Source organism: Trachymyrmex septentrionalis, unplaced genomic scaffold (genome assembly GCF_001594115.1).
Source record: "Trachymyrmex septentrionalis isolate Tsep2-gDNA-1 unplaced genomic scaffold, Tsep1.0 scaffold40, whole genome shotgun sequence".
In the NCBI taxonomy this organism is placed as follows: Eukaryota; Metazoa; Arthropoda; class Insecta; order Hymenoptera; family Formicidae; genus Trachymyrmex; species Trachymyrmex septentrionalis.
In genome coordinates, this window is record NW_017305569.1 from 4,987,412 (window position 1) to 4,994,369 (window position 6,958).

The window sequence follows — 6,958 nt, forward strand, 5'->3', positions numbered from 1 at the left end:
AATTTGAAGCGAGCTGTGGGGCCTACTGATGTTCGCCATTTTGGATCACAAGCCTATAATGAACCGCTGGACATCAGGAGAGCCAACTTCACGGGCGGCACGCCATTTCTTCTTTTTCCCTCGCCTCTCTCTTTCTATCTTTCTCTTTCTTTCTCTCTCTTTCTCCCTCCACCTCTTGTCCTGCAAACTTGTGATGTTTCTTTTTTTCTTTTTACTCAGTCTCACACTCTCGCATACGCCGGTTGACCTACTTGGCGGCGGATCAGACCGGTGTACACGTCAGGTTTTTGACCGTACCGGACTTTAACTTAATATTCGATGAGACAGAATCCCATTCCATAAGACTAATTTTTATTTCGTTGTCATGAAATTTATTTTTTCGTGCTATTTTGCTTTGAATTACACTTTGTAAAATATCGCTGCTTTTATTATCTGCCAGGAAAAATTTTTCTTATAGGCAATTTTCTTCCGATTCTCAAAGAGAAAAACTTGTAAACTGTTCCTTCAAAATGAATTACATCACTTAAAAATTATCCAAAATTCAAGGCTTGAGAAGTATATTTAACAAAATGATTTTAACAATAGATTTAATTTAAATATTTCTCAGACTTCAATTGAAATATAAAAGGCCTTTTATATTGGATAACATATGATAACGTAAGTCACAGTTATATAAAATATAATCACGGTTTTTGAGACAATAATCAATTGCTCTCTTTAAGTAATTAATGCAAAATAACAAACCAGTTAACAAATTAAGTATTGTCCAGATAATAAAATTCTCGTTGTCGAATTTCACATTCGAAATCTCTTTATAATTTCTCAACACTCAATTCACACTAAAGACAATAACACACATCCCCGAACAAGGTCCACGAAGAATCTGGACCAGTGAATTTCTCCTTATGTGAATCGTAATTCGGGGGCTTGATTTCCATTCTTTTTTCGTTCCATCAAAATCCGATAAGCGTAGAGGAGAACGCACTGGCGACCATCCACTTCACTCAACCAACAGCTGGTGATTATCCTGATGTTCTGAAGTTCTAATGCGAGAAGGACTCAAGGTCCTTAAGCGTGCACCATCCGAGGTTCACTTCACGGTCGTTCACACTAGACTGGCTCAGGCTGAGGACGGTCATACACTCTCCCACTGTAACTATGCCATAGCTATGCCATGGTACACTGTACACTGCCGAGTATGTACGTCACGTCTTCGTGGCTGACTTCCACCATGCTGCGGCTCTCTACCACCATTCCTGTTCTGTAAAGCAGTCTTTTCCCCACTCCCATGAATCTTTCTCTCTTTCTCCCAACATTTTCTGCAGCGAAGCGTGTCTACCTGTACGGCAGGTACTATATAGCTTTTACCCATAGTCTGCGTATCCAGTTTTCTAAACTGAAGTATGTATGCTTTCAATGATGAGAAATGGAAAACAGAAATGGAAAGCTAAAGTGGAATTGAATCCTTTAAAAATCCGGAAATTCGACCCTTTTATCATTTTAAACTAATTTATTTTAAGAGATTTTATTTTCCTTTCTATTAAAAAAAATTCATAGATAAAAGAAATCTGAGTCCTGAGACCAGAATTTTATGGTGGAGGTCAGAATTAGTCGACACTTTTTTATTTTGAAAGAAAGTAGTTATTTAAGGTTGATTGTTCCATCTTTAGATAAATTATGTGGTAATATACCTATTGGATAAACAAAAGAATAAAAAAGTAAGAACATAAAAGAGGAAGTTGAAAAGTGAGCTGAAGTTTACTGAAAGGTGAAACAATTCAGCCTTAGACAATTATAGTGTGTTTCATGCTAAAAGAAAATTTTAACGAATATAATATAACAATTATTTAAAAATGTGTAAACTTCGAAAAGTAAATTATATAGAATATTATATTTCACGCCATTTACACTAAATAGTATGTTTCGCTGAGCCAATTATCTAGTTTTTATTGATTTCCTAATTTCTCGTTTTTCGTCAATTTCTAGTTTTATTCATCTATTTATAAAACCTTTAGTATAGTTACAATATGATAAATTGGATGATTATTATGTACTGACTATTCAACTGTTTGAGAAGATTTCAAAAATGTCTTTCAGAAAATGTTTATTGGTAATAAATATTAATAAATGAATATTAGTAAATGCAAGCATAATTACATCAATAGAACAAGATTCCAAAATTAAAATAATAAAGTTTCTTTTATCTTCCAGTCAAAAAGTCATAATTTAAATAGTAATAGTGATAATAAAATAATGATAATATGACTAATTATTCTGTCATACAGTTTTAATTTTATAATTGTCGCGACACAGAGTTATTTTTCTCATTATACAGACTTTTAATTGTCATTAAGAGCTTTAATTGTGTTAAGCGTACACTATTTCTCCGCTCAGTAATTTCTGCTAAAAAGAAGATAAAATAAGCATGATGTCATATACCATACGACGTTTAATGATTTATTTTGGTATTATTTTGATAATCTCCATCCCATTATGTTTTATTAGCAATAAATATTAAATATATTCATAATTTTACAATATTTATTAAATTTGCTTTGTATCGTTTGTAGACCTTATACTTTACTGTCTTATTCGCAAGTTCTTTTAAATTAGTAACAATTATTATAAAAAATGGAATTTGGAAAATTTATAGCAATTTAAGATTATTATCGTTAGAAATATTATTAAAATTCTACTTGTACAATCAAGTAATTGTGTAACGTGCGCAAGTAAAGTTAACGGAACTTTGATGCATCGTGAGCATGGGAGCCTCAATTGCACAAAAATGTCAATAATGCTGCTTCTTTTTCAAGATATTACAAAAATGGACATTTCATGTAATTTCATTTTTTTTTGTATTTTCCTTTTTCGATTCTTTAACTTTCTTAAGAAAAGTTTTTTTATACAATAAATAATAAGATATTAAATCTTTATCATTGTAAATAAGGCAAGTAAAGCTCTAAGAAAGCTTTTAATAAACTTTAATACTTAAAATGTATGTGATTAATAAATGTGAACAAAAATTTTATCAAATTTATTTCATGCAGTTTAATATTTTTATTTATCTAGCTTAATTTAAAGAAAAGAGAAAACTTTTTTCTTTTTTTTTGCTGCAAAATTAAACGATTAAAATATACATTAAAATATTTTTATAAAAAATATATTTTAACGATTTTTAGTAATTAATAAATTAAATATAATAAGTATAAATTAAATATAATAACGTATATCAATCAATTTTAACAAATTGATGTCTTATGATCAAATTTATTTCTTTCCATATTATTATCACTGCGTAAATAAAGAATCTAACAAGTGCACGAATTTTATATGTGTTGTGCTTTATTAATGACTATAACATATGTAACTAAAAATTGGCCAGTGCGGTATAACTGAACATTGTAAGTGCATTGTACACGCATAGGCATATTTTTTCTGCATTCAGTAAACACAAGATGTACCGATGCCTTACTATTTCTCGTTATTATGATAAATCGCGTGTCCATATCGTTACTTCATCTTTTTACGCTTCGAACAAACATTCGTGTTACAATCATACACGATTATTGTCACGAAATATCACGAGGTAAGTTAAAAAATATTATTGCGAAAATGTAAAACATTCAGAAAAGCCAATCTGTCCTTCACAGTTGACATAAAAATGATTTGGTGTTATTTTAATCTTAAATAATGTTACTATCGTTTGATCCTAGCTTTTTTTAAAAATTGTTATTTTTCAAAAAGTTACGATCAAACAATAGCGACATTATCTAAGATTAAAATGACACCAAAATTATTTGTTTCAGATACCTTTAAATGGAGATTTTGTCAATCGCGAAGAATAAATTGGCTTCTTTAAATATTTATTATAATTTATGTCTTCGCGATAAATTAATATTTTTTAACTTATTTTTTTAAATATAAATAATATAAAATGTAAACTTTACATTCGTATTAGATTAAATGTTTTATATAATTTATTAACAACACAATTGCAAGCCAAAGTTCCAATTCTATTTTTTAACCAATCACCTTGATATCCTCACTTAGTTCTCTTGAATAATTTTACTCGCGTAATACCTGTCAGATTACTTTGAATGGAATTATTTGAAAGAATATTACTTTCATATGTAGAATTAGTTGGCCTGCTTTTCTAACTCGCTAATTTTGTGAAAGCTTGACAGCTGCAAGACGTGCAGCACACGTACTCTCTGCTTTCTGGTAATTCAGTAACATTTCTTTACTGACAAATGATATGAACACCATGTGTTCCTGTGCAATTGTACAGCTTCGTCTTCTTTTTTCTTCTTTCTTAGTTTGGCTAAAACGAGTTGGAATTCACAAGTTGTTTCTAATATTTTAAATGATATCGACTTAATGCGGTAGGATCATAGCTGAAATTTAGAAACCATTTACATGTCCCACTTATACAGTTATTATTTTTTTATATCAAATTTATAATTATTAATTGATATATTTTTAGAAGAAAAATTAATACTACAATAAAAAATATTTAATTAAAAATATATTGTAATGTTTTTTTTATAAAATCCTTATAATACATAATATAATGTAACAGAAAAAAGAATATCTGATATAACATGATATTATTTTTATATCCCTTACTAATATATAATAAAATATTTCTAAATTACAGATATTATGTTTTTATATCCCTTTCTATTACATTAAATTACACACATATTATTAAATAAAAAATTCTTTAATATTAATTGTTCTACTATACTATAGCATAAAAAATTAATGCAAAAGTTACATAATATTACAAATTTATAACATACATTTAAATAGAAATTGAATAAGGAATCAAATTTAAATGATTTAAAAATATTTTTAATAATATTTAAACACATTTTATCAATAATCAGGATCTATTCATCTATTGACCTCACGTAGCGGCACACCCGTTTCTATAAATCACTACGCGAACTTTAGTGCGATTGTCCGCATTGCACTATACGGTGCACGAAGAATTAAAATTGCATTTCTATGTAACGGATAGCCCCCTGGCCAAGTACGCATGAAATTACTCGGTCAGTAACTGATTCTCATCCGGAAAGAAGAAAATAGAATATGAGAAGAAAATTAGCTTTGTAAATGGGAGTAAAGTCTCGCTCATGCTTATTAAATATATTTATCCATGTCGTCATATTTAAATATATGATCATTTGCTATCACATCCGTATTATTTCTGCTGAAGAGCAGTGTACATACAGTTTCCAATTTCATAAAATACATAGTGCTCACAAGAATTACGTGTAACATATCATATAACTGCAATATATCATATAATTATTTTTAATCATATTTAGTTGCAGGATGTATATAAATAATCTTCTTTACTATTTTTATTTAATTATTTTAATTTGTACATTTAAATACAAAATAAAAGAAATAGTATTTTCGTAATAAATGTTTAATATGTTTTTTTTTTAAATTGGAACAAATTTCTTAAATTAATATGAGAGAAAGAGAAATATTTGTTTCTAAATTGGAAATTTTTAATTCTTTAAATTTTATTCTAAAATATTCCATGAAACATATGTACTTTATTTATATATTATTGATTTTTTGCATAATAATTTTTAATAATATTAAAAAAATAAATTCTACATTTATTATTAAATAACTTAAATTAATTTTCTATCATAGTTAAAATAATTTAAATAATTTTTTTAATATTTTACACATTTTGAATAATTTATGTTTATTTCTTAAATTTAAAATATGTAGCATGATATGTTATGGCTACGCTGGGAATGGTGAGATATTCAAAGTGTGTACATATTAAGTACATAGTATAATGTACTTAATACTACATAGTTCCCTAGTAGCTCAATTCATCAACGCAATATTGGCCCGATATATCCCAATATTTAACTAATGTTTCACCAATGAACTGTGCTACTTCCGTTTCTATTTTTTATATAATTAAAAAATATCTAAAAAATCATGTGCAGTGGAAAAGAAAGTCAGTAATTTTTTAATTCAGAACTGTACATGCTACTTATATATATTTGACAATTTATATAATTTATAAATCATTAACTAATTTAAAACTATGTTGTGTTTATCAAATTTAAAATATTTAAAAACTTCTTTTGCTTTATAATTAATCAAAAAATCATCTTCCTTTAATTTTACGAATAAGAAATTTAACAATTTCAATAAATTAGTCATCCAATGATTGTACAGCTAAAACAATTCAAATTCATTTTTAAAAAATTATGTATAATATATTATTGTATAACGATCTATAGGTAATTTGTATTAAAATTTAATCGATTTTGCTTAAAAAATGTATTGTTAACATATGTGTAATTAAGCACATGAAAAGTATTTGTTTTCATATGTACTTATCCAAAACTTATCAAAATCAGAAAGTATCAATTGGAAATGCTTTGATAGGTAGGCCAGATATCAAATACACATATATCTATCTCACAAGTTTCAAAAGTGTACGCTATTTAGCTACAGAAAACAGACCTTTTCTCAGTTCTGACCATTAGTTGATAATATAGAAAATGATTCACTATGCATATTTTTTTATTAATAAATGAAGTATATATTTATTGCATAAAAATAAAAGTAAAATAATAGTTTTATAAATATAAAATAAAATAAATATTATAAAAATGTACAAATATAAAATCTTAATAAAATTCTAGAATAATATACTATCTCTCCTTTTAATATAAAACTCTTTTTTCTGAGATATGGTTATGTGCAGAAAGAAATCTGCAGCGCCCTTTGCAGAGCTATTCAAGAATTAATATATATACTATGCGAGCTTCTTTACCGTATGTATTGTACAAACGCGCCTACCTCAAATCGTATTTCATTTTTCTTTTTAGATTCCTAAATTACGTTAATTTTTTTCACTTGCATCTGCATTTCTTAATAATCTTGTTTTATGTAAATGTTTATTAAAAGGTGA